Below are 15,396 nucleotides of genomic sequence, written 5' to 3' on the forward strand. Positions count from 1 at the left end.
CTCTTTACATTATTATTACTATTTAAACTACAACTGATTTATTTAAACAAGTAAGTTTCAAAGTTATGTTAAAAAGAATTTAAAAAAAATAGATACTTGCCGTTTTTTTTCTTTTTTTTTTATCACAAGATACGTTATAAAGATAATGATACACCCGAGGACTATAGAAATGCGGACCTGATATAACATAGATATTAACTTAGCCCGGCCCACTTAGCCACAACAAACTAACTATATTTGTATGTGGAATGTTAGTCATATAAATAAAACAGAGCAATCCTGACTTGTCAGTTGATGTGTCTAATGAATCAACAGAACTGCATCATGCCTTGCATTGCAAACTGGATGGCGAAAAACCATCAGAAACCACCAGAAAAAAAATCACGTACTAAATAATATTTTATTGACCAAACAGAAAGATTGAAACTATCAGCACCTATTCATTTATTCGTCCCCTACCGACCAAGTCGAGAGGACTTTAGGTTTGCACTCTGTCCGTCAGTCCGTCAGTCCGGCAAATCTGTTTTCCGGAATTTTTTCTTCATGCTTGAAGATTTTGATTTGATATTTGGTGTATATTGTTTTATCATGACAAGTTACAGGTCAAATACTCACGTACTAAATAATATTTTATTGACCAAACAGAAAGATTGAAACTATCAGCACCTATTCATTTATTCGTCCCCTACCGACCAAGTCGAGAGGACTTTAGGTTTGCACTCTGTCCGTCAGTCCGTCAGTCCGGCAAATCTGTTTTCCGGAATTTTTTCTTCATGCTTGAAGATTTTGATTTGATATTTGGTGTATATTGTTTTATCATGACAAGTTACAGGTCAAATACTCACATAATGATGCTTGTTACTCCTCGGTATAGGAAGAGACTCCTAATGAATGAAAACCTAGTTGTACTTATACTAATACTGATACTGATACTAATATTCATATAGTTCGATTAGAGTTATCAAAGGTACCAGGATTATAATTTAGTACGCCAGACGCGCGTTACGTCTACATAAGACTCATCCGTCAGTGACGCTCATGTCAAAATATTTGAATATATAAGCCAAAACAAGTACAAAGTTGAAGAGCATTGAGGATCCAAAGTTCCAAAAAGTTGTGCCAAATATGGCTAAGGTAATCTATGCCTGGGATAAGAAAATCCTTAGTTTTTCGAAAAATTCAAAAGTTTTGTAAACATATATACCTTATTAATATAACACAAGGTACTTAACTTGCATTTTCGAAAAATGTCAGGCGGTGACGAAATTCTGTTATATGCCACTAATGACTTTCTAGGTTGTCAACCCGACTAAAACTTGTAATATCGTAAATCTAAATTGACTCATCTTTACAATGGTGTATAACTCGCCTACATTTTTTGGTCGGAATAATCCGTAGCAATCCTACCCAAGTATGTCAATCGTAATAATTTTTTCAACGGCTGAAAATTTGGCGTTATATAAGGGTATATAGGATTTTTTTCTGAGATAGGTGCCTGTGTGTCTCGAGCTCTGGTACAAAGTTGTACATGCACAGTTAACTATTATTCCCGGAAAGAATTCAGATCCACCTGGAGGATGACAAATTCTTAACTTTGAAAGTAAATATCCGGTTACAAGATTTGTGGGAAATTAAATCTATTTAGTTTCTGATCGACATCAATATTTTGCCCTTTTTGCAAGGAAAAACGTTCCAAAAGCCTTAAATGTAAGTATAGAAGGTTAAAAGACACACAACGTTAGAACAAAGGGCAATTTTCATAAAACTTACATTGAAATACCCACGGAAAACTCAATCAATGACGAAAGGTCACTTAGTACAACGTACAGCAACAAGTATCTGAATATCTGTAAGCATCTTACATATTGTGTACATGTACTTCATGCGATTGCAGACATCCTCCAACTAGCCTTGACATTTAAATGGTTCAGTGACAAATTATAAGAAAAAATGTTCATGATGAATTTTGTTACAGATCCGCATTCACAATAAAATTGAGAAAGGAAATGGTGAATATGTCAAAGCGACAACCACCCGACCATAGAGCAAACAACAGCCGAAGGCAACCAATGGGTCTTCAATGCATCGAGAATTCCCGCACCCGTAGGTGTCCTTCAGCTGGCCCCTAAAATATGCATAATAGTACAGTGATAATGGACGTCATACTAAACTCCGAATTATACACAAGAAACTAAAATTTAAAATCATACAAGACTAACAAAGGCCAGAGGCTCCTGACTTGGGACAGGCGCAAAATTGCGGCGGGGTTAAACATGTTTATGAGATCTCAACCCTCCCCCTATACCTCTAGCCAATGTAGAAAAGTAAAACAATAACAATACGCACATTAAAATTCAGTTCAAGAGAAGTCCGAGTCTGATGTCAAAAGATGTAACAAAAGAAAATAAATAAAATGACAATAATACATAAATAACAACAGACTACTAGCAGTTAACTGACATGCCAGCTCCAGACCTCAATTAAACTGATTGAAAGATTATAGTCAATACACAACATGAGATAGTCCGAGATTACTCTGACGTCCGACGGCTGTTTTGCCAGCTTGTCTGGCAAAACAGTCGTTGGACGTCAGAGTAATCTCAGACTAAACATGAGATTGTGTATTAGACTTCGTTTTTTTTTACCCCAATAGATATCCTCGTGAATTTCTATCGCAGTATCATGGAGGTCTCATTGGGGGGTTCCGATCCCGGATCCCGCTTACTGTTTTGTCAGATTCCTGTATCCCGCTTACTGTTTTGTCATGAGATTCCTGTATCCCGCTTACACTATGTACATGTACGTAAGCAATTCTCATTTTTTTGTCATTTCCCGGGTCCCGCTAGACCTCATTTCCCGTTTTCCTGGCACAATAATTTGACTTTCATGTGTCACGCTTACAAAAAATCGTCAATCCCTCGTCACGCTTAGACCTCAATGAGACCCACTATCATAGAAGTCAGCTGGTACAAAAAAATGTATGTGTTATACATTGTCTTAATAACGATATTTCTGCCCCAAAACATATGTAGCAGGCCTTAGTACAGGTAGAACATATGAAGCCAGTCTTAATCAACTGAGTTAGGGAATCAATTCTTTGGCTCAGTGGGTTAACGCACTGACTGTCAAGCAGGCGACGGGCGTTCAAATCCCGGTGGTGACGATATAATTATGTAGAGTAGATACATGCCCTCTGGTTACATTTGGCGACCAACTAAAAAATCCACAATGGTCATCTGGAGTATAGCCAGGGTTTGTGTTGTTTAGAGTCATATACATGTATAAAGATATGATGACTCTTGTGGTGGGGGAATAGTGTAGCAGGGTTGCTTCCCCTCCTTAGTACAGATAGAACATATAAAGCCAGTCTTAATGATCTGAGCTAGGGAATCAATTCTTTGGCTCAGTGGGTTAGCACACTGACTGTCAAGCAGGCGACCGGCGTTCCTATCCCGGTGGTGACGATATAAATTTGTAGAGTAGATACATGCTCTCCGGTTACACATCTATGCCTATGGTACATGCCCTGTGGTTCTATGAATGTTTTTTTTTTGGTGTGAAATGGTTATGAACAATTGAATGTGCCTTTTATGGTTGTATTCTATCATTCAAATTGCGAGCACCCAAGTTATGATAATCAGCCATTTGTTTATTATCATTCAAAGTACTTAACAAACACAGATCTCAAAGATTTTGGAAAAATGCTAGAAAAAGAGCATTTTTTATAGATCACACAAAAAAATTACAGGTTTATATTTGTGTTATTTTTATATAAATGTACTCTCACATTCATGCAGCTTTAAATTCTTAAGCTCAAGAAATTAAGTTGGCTTAAGGTTTGTTTGTATACCTTTGTCTGTCCGTTTGTCCGTTCAACATGTCGGACATTTAATTTACGCTATAACCAATTTGTATAAAAGTTAAAACTTTGGTGGATTGTTTATATCAATAACATGAGCTCCTTTTTTTTTGTATAAATTTTCATGTTTACATTGAGTCCTGGGGTTTTATTCATAAAGAAAGGGGGATTTCCCAATTTTCTGACAACATTAACTCAAAAATACTTCAGCAGTTCTCATGACACTTTGATGAATAGTTTATATCTATTGATGTTAGCTCCCTTTGTTTTTTTTTTTATAAATTATAGATTTTACGTTTCCAAGTTCTGGGATTTTATTCATTAAAAAAGTGGGGATATTCCAGTTTTCAGACAATAACTCAAAAATGCTTTTAGCAGTTCTTATTAAACTTTGCTTAATCGTTTATATCTATGGACTCAAATTTTCATGAATTTATGATTTATTTTATTGAGAAGTGATTGAACTTTAATTACTTTATTCTTCAAAAACGAAACGGGCATATCATGTGCTCATGGCGCAGCTGCTTATTAAGTTATAACTTAGCAAAGTTACAATAATACATTTATCCTTTTGTTTTTTTATTAAAAAATGATGTTGGCATCCTTATTTCAGAACCTAGCGAAAAGAGAATTCTGTTCTCATAATCGGTCAATGGTATCAACAGTATTGATTATGTCATTTATGTGTCATAAAAATTTAAAAAATTTATTAAATCTTTATACTTATGATTCTGAAAATTTATTATATTTTGTATACATCCTGTTCAATCTCACTATGGGTACAAATGTACAGGAAATTAAAAGTCAATACAAAATCAAACAGTATGTCAATTGCATCATTATATATTCATATTGATACATGTACATATGTAATTTTGGTGTTTTCATGGTTTTTAAACCAGAAAATTGAACAAAGAGTCTTCTCTAGTTATTGTTCTTGTTTCATAAACATTTACGTGCAAGCAATTTTGAGAACCTGCTCTGCCCTTTTATTTAACATTTTACCAAATATATGTATATATGTTTAAACTATATTTATGAATAAAGATATAAACATGATAAATGAATGCCAAATTAAATGCAATGTAGTACAATTAAAGAAAGTTTCTTACATAAATTCAATTTTATTTAACGAATCAAAATAACCTATAATATATATACATGTATATTATATACAACTCGTCTAAACATCAACCCAACAATGTTAGATCTATAAATTTGCGAAAGCAAATTTTTGGTTCTTCCCTCGACGGGATTCGAACCCATGCTACTGTGATATCGTGACACCAAAACGCCTGCACTGCAGCCGTCCTGCTAGACCACACGACCACCTGGGCTCTCATAAAAAAGAGCTTTCGCTGGCCGTGTGTTACCTTTCCTCGTCAGTTTTAATCTAGCGGCGTACTACAGTACAAGATATATAAGGCATGAAGATGTTATTGTTACAGATCAGCTAAATTATCTATAGTAAAGGATCCTACAAATTAATGTAATATACAGTCACAGAAAATAATTATATTTATAAGTACGTCTGAGTCAGTGACAACTCTACAACAGATGTATCCATCGGATCGCCATCAATGATGGTGATACATGGCTGTGTACATACATGTAATGTATATACAACTCGTCTAAACATCAACCCAACAATGTTAGATCTGTAAATTTGCTTTCGCAAATTTTTGGTTCTTCCCTCGCCGGGATTCGAACCCATGCTACTGTGATATAGTGACACCAAATCGCCTGCACTGCAGCCGTCCCGCTAGACCACACAACCACCTGGGCTCTCATAAAAAAGAGCTTTCGCTGGCCGTGTGTTACCTTTCCTCGTCAGTTTTAATTATATATATACATAATATACTTATTTGGAAGTAATTTTAAACATATTTTCTTCTTTATTATTTTAAAACTTATATATGTTATAATAAAGCTTTTTTTCAGAAACCTAATGAGCCTTCTTCCTTCTTTTCAAACTTGTAAATGTTTATTTTATTGAATAGCTTAATTTGAAAATGATGAAATGATTTAAAACACTAAAATTACAATAAGCGAACAAATCTCCCACATTTTAGGATACTAGAAGATGTATACAGTATACCAATGTTCAATGCATTCTTGAGGAAACAACCATTACATTTCAAGAGGTTGGTGGAGGGGTTTTATGGTGTTTTCCTAATAATAAAAATTCTAATCCCATATTTGATGAAAAAAATGGTGGTTAAATATAAGCAGTTGTATTAAATATTGAATCCTGATTCTCCCCTTACCTTATAGTGTTAAATTTTGAATTTAAGTATCAATAAACTAATAACCTGTTGCTAGGGTTGGAACCCCCATTTTTCTATGACCATCAAAGCATTTGAATGGGGAAATTTGGTTGGAACTCCCCCTCCCCCTTTTGAAAATGGCCTGCCCCTATATTCAATGGGACAAGTGGACTGCTATAAGTTAAAATCGACTGGTTAAATTCAACTGATGAGTCCTGCATGTATGTAGATGAAACTTGTGTCTGGCCTATCAAATTATAAGCATGGTACAATGTAAGTTTGATAACTAAATTCAACTGATTCTGCTGTAGACAATTAATTTCTTTGGTAATAAAATTCTACCCCTGGATGATTGGGGAAAAAGGGGAAATTGAAGAATTATCAATCGCATACAACTGTATATACATGTAATATCACATGATTTAGTACTGAAAAAGACCAAATATTAAAGGCTTAAAAATTAATAATATATCTGTTTTTTCCCTAAAAAATAACACAAAAAGCAAAAACTGATGTAAACGGGAAAGTGTGATAACCTTCTTGTAAGGAAGGTTTAACCTGATTATGTAAACATTTTACTTTCTGGTAAAAAAAAAAGGTTAATATTAAGGTTAATGTGATAATTGACCACACATTAGATTATTATTCTACATGACATAGGTATCAATTGGAAAAAAAGTGAATGTTAATTAATAATTATAAGGTTACAGTGAAAAGTGATTCTATATAAATGACAGTTGACAAAAGTATCAATTGATTTTTCTGACCAGACAGTAGGGACATGTGGACTCAGTAACTATAATCAGAACAACCTCAGATCTGACAAATGGATTCTGATTTGGAATACAGGTGACCGATTTTACAGCAATGACATGTAATGAATGTAATTTGTTAATTATTGGTAAGCTAGAGTTCTATAACTTATTATTTATTAATTACTATTAGAAGCAATATACATGTATACCAAAAATTAGAGAGGCCAGGCCTATATAATAACCCTCAAAAAGTTAATTTCAATTATTAATTTTATTTCATGATAACAAATGCTAATTAATGTATAAAGGGTTCATCATTAAAAAAGTTTCAAAGCTGGAGCTAAAAAAATAGTCTTTTAACATTTGAAAATTATTTACAATTTAAATACCTTTTGCAACTATCTTGTGTATCAAAGTTTCATGGCAACAAACTTAGCACTTATTTATAGTCTTTTAAATATATAATATTAAATTAAGAACATTTTTTTCAATAAAATTGTGAATGGAAACAGGGAATTTGTCAAAGAGACAACAACCTAACCAAAAGAACAGAAAACAGTCCCAAGGCCACTAAATAGGTCTTCCTATTAAGAAAATCCTGCAACTTCCTTGTAGAACATAATTGATGAAAAGCCATTGATTCTCTGCAATTACTTTGGTTTTTATACGACTGCAAAAAAGTTTTTGCTTCGTATAATGCTATCATGTCGTCGTCGTCGTCTTCTGTGTCCTCGTCGCCTAAAGACACATTTAGTTTCCAGACAATAACTTTGATTTTAGTGAATGGATTTCTATAAAGTTTTTACCAAAAGGTTCAATACCACTAAAGGAAGGTTTGGATTGATTTTGGGAGTTATGGTCTCAATAGTGTAGAAATTAGGGGCCAATGGCCCCAAAATAAGCATTTTTGTAGTTTTCAAACAATAACTTGTGTTTAAGTGTATGAATCTCTCTGAAATTATACCACAAGTTTCCATACCATGAAGGGATGGTTAGTATAGACTAGGGGGGGGGGGGGGGGGGGGTTATGGCCCTAAATGTTTTGAAATTAGGGGCATAAAAAGGGGAAAACTAGGTTTTTCTGGTCAATGGACAATTAAGACAATTTAAAAGCAGTGTAAGGGAGGTAACTCAAAAGCATTTCACTAGAATGTTGGGTATGTTTCACATTTACCTCCTTTACACTTCTTGTAAATTATGTATAAAGAAATGTCAGGTTTTGGACTAATAGGCAAAAAAAGGGGGTGGTAGTAGTTTTCATTTTTTTCCAAATTTCTCAAATTTCAAATTTTTGAAAAGTTTGAAGAAGAAATCTTCAATTGCACAATATTGCGCAATAGATTTGTAAGATCTTGACATTTGTTTTGTGTCAGATACTCATATTAATTATGTCAAAAATTTGATCACAATCAAATTTTGAGTTTTTAACCCCACTTTTAAGCACCAGGTTTGGGCTCTTTCGTGGTGGCCAGTTTTTATTGGTAGACGGAGCCGATGTACCTGGAGAAAACCACGACCTGACAATCCTAGTCAATTAAGATTGGAATTGAGTGCACCCACATGATCAGGGTTCGAACTCACAACCTCAGTGTTGACTGACTAGTAATTACAGTAGTAACTATGAAGACCACTCAGCCACTCAGGCCTGACTGAGTTAAAAAGTCTCTTAAATTTTAGATGTTGTGCGATATTACAATATACTAAGCTATAAGAGTCTCTGGTATGACAAAATGTGAAAACATTCAAAATTAAAAACTTAAGCAGCAGCAGGCATGATTAATACAACAACAATGAATGAAAAACAGATATAAAAAACAGCCACTGAATGAAATCCACTTGATTACAGGTTTCTGGCATGGGACCCCAAAAAAGAAGTGATGGGGTTAAATTTTCTTTGTAAGAGCTCAACCTTCCACACAGCATGTTTTCCCTCTTTCTTATTAGTTGTAGGAAAAGGTTATATAAAAGTAGAGACAATATTAAAATTGTTTTCAGAAGGGCAATATTACTTCATAATGGCTTAATAATATTGAGATTGAATGATATTTATTGAACTGACTTATTTACACTTGAAAATTACAGATTTTGTAAACCATTATGTTACATTTGACAAGATGTAACTTCACATTAAAATATAAAGTCTTTTCTATTGATGTCTGAAATATTCAATTGTTGAAAACATTATGTTTCTATAAAAATACTTCTCTTTGAAGATATTGATAAAAATATGTTAATTTGTATCCATATAAAGTTCAATTGATATTTTTTGTTAGTTAACTAGAACTTTAATTGTAGGTGTTGTATTAAATGTACTAATGTGGAATTTCTAAGTAAATATGCATTTGTTTGAAAATGCCCAAAAAAAAGTTGATTTGATGTTTTTTCTACATTATTAAGTGATTCATGTAAAAATTCACACTTTTATGTGTTTTATAATAGCTATTGATTTTCTCTGTGGTGATTATAAATTGTGTTGTAATTTATAATACTGTCTGTCATGAAACATTACTCCTCAAATGAATATTAATATTACAGTTGATTAAACCATAATTGGGTAAAGCCACTAACTCATGGCCGCTAGACTCCTTTATTTAAAATGAAGCTTTTCTAATATACCATTTAGGAGTTGAAATCTCTAAAAGACCACCCCTGGCTGTATGAAAACATATAAGACAAATCTAAGGGAAAGCTTGAAAGGACTGATTTAACAATGTACATCAATGAACTAAAAAATAATCTGTCATGACCTAACCATCAATTCAGTGGTAATCATTGTGAATTTGGCTTATAATCATTTCTTCTGATACCTAGCCATTCATTTGTAGTTAGTGGCTCTATAAACAGTTCTGTTGTCAATCCAGTACCTAACATAAACCATCCATTCAGTGGTATTCAGGTTCTAGTTACCAGTTCTTGTGGTAGTTTTGTACTATTATAAACCATCCATTCATTGGTAATCAGTGGATCCTAAACAGTTATTGTGGCAATCAAGTATTACAACACCCATTCATTTGTATTCAAGGACTCTTAAGGCAGTTCTTGTGGCAATCTAACAACTAACATAAACCATCCATTCAGTGGTAATAAGTGGCTCCTTACCAATTGTGGGTGCAAAATGGTACTTTAACATCCATAGACCATTCAGTGGTAATTAGTGGCTCTTGCCTAATGTTGGGTCAATATAGTACTTTAACATCCATTCAGTGGTATTCAGTGGCTCCTTACAAATTGTGGGTGCAATATGGTACTTTAAAATCCATTCAGTGGTAATCAGTGCCTCTTACCAATTGTGGGTGCAATATGGTACTTTAACATCCATTCAGTGGTAATCAGTGCCTCTTACCAATTGTGGGTGCAGTATGGTACTTTAACATCCATTTAGTGGTATTTAGTGGCTCCTTTCCAATTGTGGGTGCAATATGGTACTTAACCCTCCATACAGTGGTATTCAGTGGCTCATTACCAATTGTGGGTGCAATATGGTACTTTAAAATCCATTCGGTGGTAATCAGTGCCTCTTACCAATTGTGGGTGCAATATGGTACTTTAACATCCATTCAGTGGTAATCAGTGCCTCCTACCAATTGTGGGTGCAGTATGGTACTTTAACATCCATTCAGTGGTAATCAGTGGCTCTTACCAATTGTGGGTGCAATATGGTACTTAACCATCCATTCACTGGTAATTAGTGGCTCTTTACCTATTGAGGTGTCAATATGGTACTTAACCCTCCATTCAGTGGTAATTAGTGGCTCATTACCAATTGTGGCGACAATATGATTCTGAACCATCCATTTAGTGGTAATCAGTGGCTCTTACCAATTGTGTTGTTAATATGGTACTTAACCAGCCATTCACTGGTAATTAGTGGCTCTTTACCTATTGAGGTGTCAATATGGTATTTAACCCTCCATTCAGTGGTAATTAGTGGCTCATTACCAATTGTGGCGGCAATATGGTTCTGAACCATCTATTCAGAGGTAATCAGTGGCTCTTACCAATTGTGGGTGCAGTATGGTACTTTAACATCCATTCAGTGGTATTCAGTGGCTCCTTACCAATTGTGGGTGCAGTATGGTACTTTAACATCCATTCAGTGGTATTCAGTGGCTCCTTACCTATTGCTGTGTCAATATGGTACTTAACCATCCATTCACTGGTAATGAGTGACTCTTTACCTATTGAGGTGTCAATATGGTACTTAACCCTCCATTCAGTGGTAACTAGTGGCTCCTTACCAATTGTGGCGCCAATATGGTACTGAACCATCCATTTAGTGGTCATTCGTGGCTCCTACCAATTGTGGTGTTAATATGATACTTTAACATCCATTCAGTGGTAATCAGTGGCTCTTACCAATTGTGAGGGCAATATGGTATTAAAATCCATTCACTGGTAATTAGTGGCTCCTTACCAACTGTGGTGTCAATATGATACTTACCCCTACATTCAGTGGTAATCAGTGGCTCCTTACCAATTGTGAGGGCAATATGGTACTTTACCATCCATTCAGTGGTAATTAGTGGCTGTTACCAATTTTATTGTAATCTGGTTCCTTAGTACTAGCCATTGTTTCAGTGGCAATCAGTGGCCTAACAAATTCTTGTAGAAAACTGGTATTTAATTGTCCATTATGTGGAAATTAGTGGCCCCTTTCTAATTTTTGTTGCAATCTGGACCTAACCAGCCATTCTGATGTAACACATGGCTTCTAATCAGTTCTTGTTGCAAACTGGAGACTGACCAGCTATTCAGTGGTTCCTAATGTAATCTTGTGCATATCGAGCACCTCATATATGCCATCAGTGGGTCATACATGTACCTTCGTTTGCATATGAGAAAATGTTTCAAATTAGAACGATTGATTAATTATGTACTTTATTATGTATATAAAAACAATAAATGAAGATTGAAAGACAATTGTGTGACAGAAATAGTGACATTTCATTACAAAAACTAGGTTGACAGAAAAGACATGTTTTCCAGCTGTTTAACAAACATGTCTTCCACTCCATTACATATGTACTCTAAGTAGGCTCTATGTTTTCACATTTATAACATGTGGTAAAAACTACATATAAAATCTTCACTATTTTGAAAGTAAATGAAATCATTCAAGATTAAAGTGATTACATGTAGTTTTGTGGAAAACAAATAAATATATTAAGGTTTACTTTGTAAAGTCTTGGTTAACTTTTCCGTTTTCGCCAACAAAATAAACTTTGATTCTATGAAACTTGAATAAATCTTCTAGTCTAAAGCCACAGGACCAGTTTGAACTAAACACAGTCTAATCAATCCTAGGCATTTAGTATAAAGTTTGTCTTTTATATTCCTGCTAATCAACCAACCTGACCACCATCAGTCTCTATTGTTATATAATGAAATACTCAATTGTGAAAAATTTTTCAATTGATAAAGATAATTATATGTTTTATTTTATAAATATTATCCCATACTACTGATTTTTCAAATGTAAAACATTTTGTTTGATTTCTTTACTTAGCAATATAAAAAGAGACAAACTCAGATAATAACATTTTATAAAGGAATGTAGACAGTGGCGGATCCAGAAATTTTCATAAGTGGGGGCCCACTGACTGACCTAAGAGGGGGCCCGCTCCAGTCACGCTTCAGTGATTCCTATATAAGCAATCAATTTTTTTCCCAAAAAGGGGGGGCCCGGGCCCCCTGGCCCCCTGGCCCCCCCCCTAAATCCGCCTATGGTAGAGAAAATATACATATTTGTTTAGTAGCAAGAAAATGAGCTTTTTTACCAAAAAAAATCTTTTATTTTCTGAAAGCACATATTTTTCATAAGAGGTATTTTCTTATATATTATCTAAAAATTCTATAACATTTTATTTACTCAATATTGGTTTCATTAAGAAATAATTGATGTAAGCTATACTTTAGTGTAGTTTTAACATGGATATAGGCATTATATTTGTGATTATTTTGCCTGAGCGATTGTGAGGGCTAAAATAACAAGAATATAATGCCTACCCATGTTAAAACTACAATAAAGTATAGCTTGCATCAATTATTTCGATTCTGATTTGGACAATTAAGGTAATTTCTATGTCCGATGTGTATTAGTATAGAGCGATTGTGTAGGCTCTTCCATGAACATCCCTTTTTTGTTTGGAAAAAAGCAAACAACTGGCAATGTGATTTTTCAGAGGGAGGAGTTTTGAACAGCCAGCATGAAAGGTTGTCGAATCTAGGTCAAATATGTCAATTTCGAATTGCAACACATTACAGTCATAATAAATGAATTGGTAACAACATGTGCATCATATAAGAGTTTAGAAGTGTTTTAAGTTAATAAAATACAATAAATGCATACCAATTTGATAAAATTCATTATTCTGCTGTAGTCAATATATGCATGTGCAAACAAATTTTATTGGATTTAGAGCATGGGTTTATTCACAAAGCGAAATTAAGAAGCACGTTATATTAGAATCCATTATAATCTTGACAAAATATGACAATAATGCACAATCTGTCTAGCTGTCTGTTACCCATGTCCTTTAACTATGTTCGTTAAATGGTATATTCTAAACTAATATTTGGTGATGTATTAAAATAATCTTTTGTTTTTAATTTAACCCTTAACTTGAACCAAATTCAACCTAACTACATAACACTACCTAATCTGATAATTTTTAACAAATTTACACTTTTTTGCCGTTTATGTAACATATATCTTGAAAGGTGAAATTGACAAATATTGTAAAGAGCAATAATGATAAGCAATACAAGATCTACAAATAGAAAAGAAGATGTGGTATGATTGCCAATGAGACATAACTCTCCACAAGTGACCAAAATGACACACAAATTAACAACTATAGGTCACCGTACGGCCTTCAACAATGAGTATAGCCCATACCACATACTCAGCTATAAAAGGCCCTGAAATGACAATGTAAAACAATTCAAACGAGAAAACTAAGGCCTTAATATGCCATTATGACTCACTGAAATCAACAACTGACTTTTCATAGCAGTTGATGCCATTAATGATCATTAATTTATAAGCATCACCATTTTAAAACTAATTATCAAGGAACTTACACAATAGAGATGTAAACTGTTATCTGCAGAAATAATTATCAGTACAATACATAGGAATAAGTCACATATCCACTGGTATTGGGTTTAATTATAACTAGATACCATTGAGATGGGAGCCATCTCTGTGGGCCCCGCTGTCAATAACGTAGGGTAAATAAGTTGTATGGATAATCTGATATGAAGCATTATTTGAAGTACGGACCTTTGACACACACTCTGGTAACACACACTCTGGTGTCACACACACTCTGGTGTCATGTACAAACCGACAGACAGACGGTCAAGTCTCTATTGTTATATAATGAAATACTCAATTGTGAAAAATTTTTCAATTGAAAAAGATAATTATATGTTTTATTTTATAAATATTATCCCATACTACTGATTTTTCAAATGTAAAACATTTTGTTTGATTTCTTTACTTAGCAATATAAAAAGAGACAAACTCAGATAATATCATTTTATAAAAGTTGTATGGATAATCTGATATGAAGCATTATTTGAAGTACGGACCTTTGACACACACTCTGGTAACACACACTCTGGTGTCACACACACTCTGGTGTCATGTACAAACCGACAGACAGACGGTCAAGTATAAAGTATGAAATATTAACGGTTCTCGAGAGGTAGAGCGGACACAATTTGTTAAGAACAACGAACGGATGGACAGACTGACGGACTGACCTTTGACCTAGGATGCATACATTATGACACATTCTCTGGTGTTGGTTAATATATATGTTAAGTTGAAAATGTTTGTCAGGTATAAAGTATGAAATAATAACAGCTGTCATCTCAAAATATAGTGTGGATCAAATTTGTTAGCGATGGACATACCAACAGACAGACAGACCTTTGACCTAGGAAGTTGTACATACATCATGACACACCCTCTGGTGTTGGTTAAAATGGATGTCAAGTATAATATTAGAAATCATAACGGTTCTCAAGATATAGAGCGGACAAGATCTTCACCACAGGACACGGGGTTGTCAACTGAAACCAAAGTTTTTGACCTTGACCTTTGACCTAGGAAGTTTTACATACATCATGACACACCCTCTGGTGTTGGTTAATAAACATGTTAAGTATTAAGTATAAAATCATAACGGTTATCTAGATATGGAACGGACACGATCTTCACCACAGGACACGGGGTTGTCAACTAAAACCAAAGTTTTTGACCTTGACCTTTGACCTAGGAAGTTTTACATACATCATGACACACCCTCTGGTGTTGGTTAATAAACATGTTAAGTATTAAGTATAAAATCATAACGGTTATCTAGATATGGAGCGGACACGATCTTCACCACAGGACACAGGGTTGTCAACTGAAACCAAAGTTTTTGACCTTGACCTTTGACCTAGGAAGTTGTACATACATCATGACACGCCCTCTGGTGGTGGTTAATAAACATATAAAGTA

At 34.2% G+C, this 15,396-nt stretch overlaps 1 protein-coding gene across 7 annotated transcripts in view; it reads left to right on the forward strand.

Annotated features, from left to right (window-relative positions):
• The first annotated feature begins 1,608 nt into the window (after window positions 1-1,608).
• Window positions 1,609-15,396, forward strand: part of LOC139520536 (vitamin D3 receptor-like) — a 147,409-nt gene continuing 133,621 nt past the window's right edge. For 5 of the 7 annotated variants that reach the window (XM_071313256.1, XM_071313261.1, XM_071313254.1 and 2 more), the window contains exon 1: window positions 1,609-1,707. The gene's annotated coding sequence lies outside the window, so the exon portion shown is untranslated. Of the gene's footprint in view, window positions 1,850-15,396 lie in introns of all 7 variants that reach the window. The other 2 variants (XM_071313255.1, XM_071313263.1) reach the window with 2 other exon arrangements.

The sequence above is a fragment of the Mytilus edulis genome, chromosome 4 (genome assembly GCF_963676685.1).
Source record: "Mytilus edulis chromosome 4, xbMytEdul2.2, whole genome shotgun sequence".
NCBI classification, from domain to species: Eukaryota; Metazoa; Mollusca; class Bivalvia; order Mytilida; family Mytilidae; genus Mytilus; species Mytilus edulis.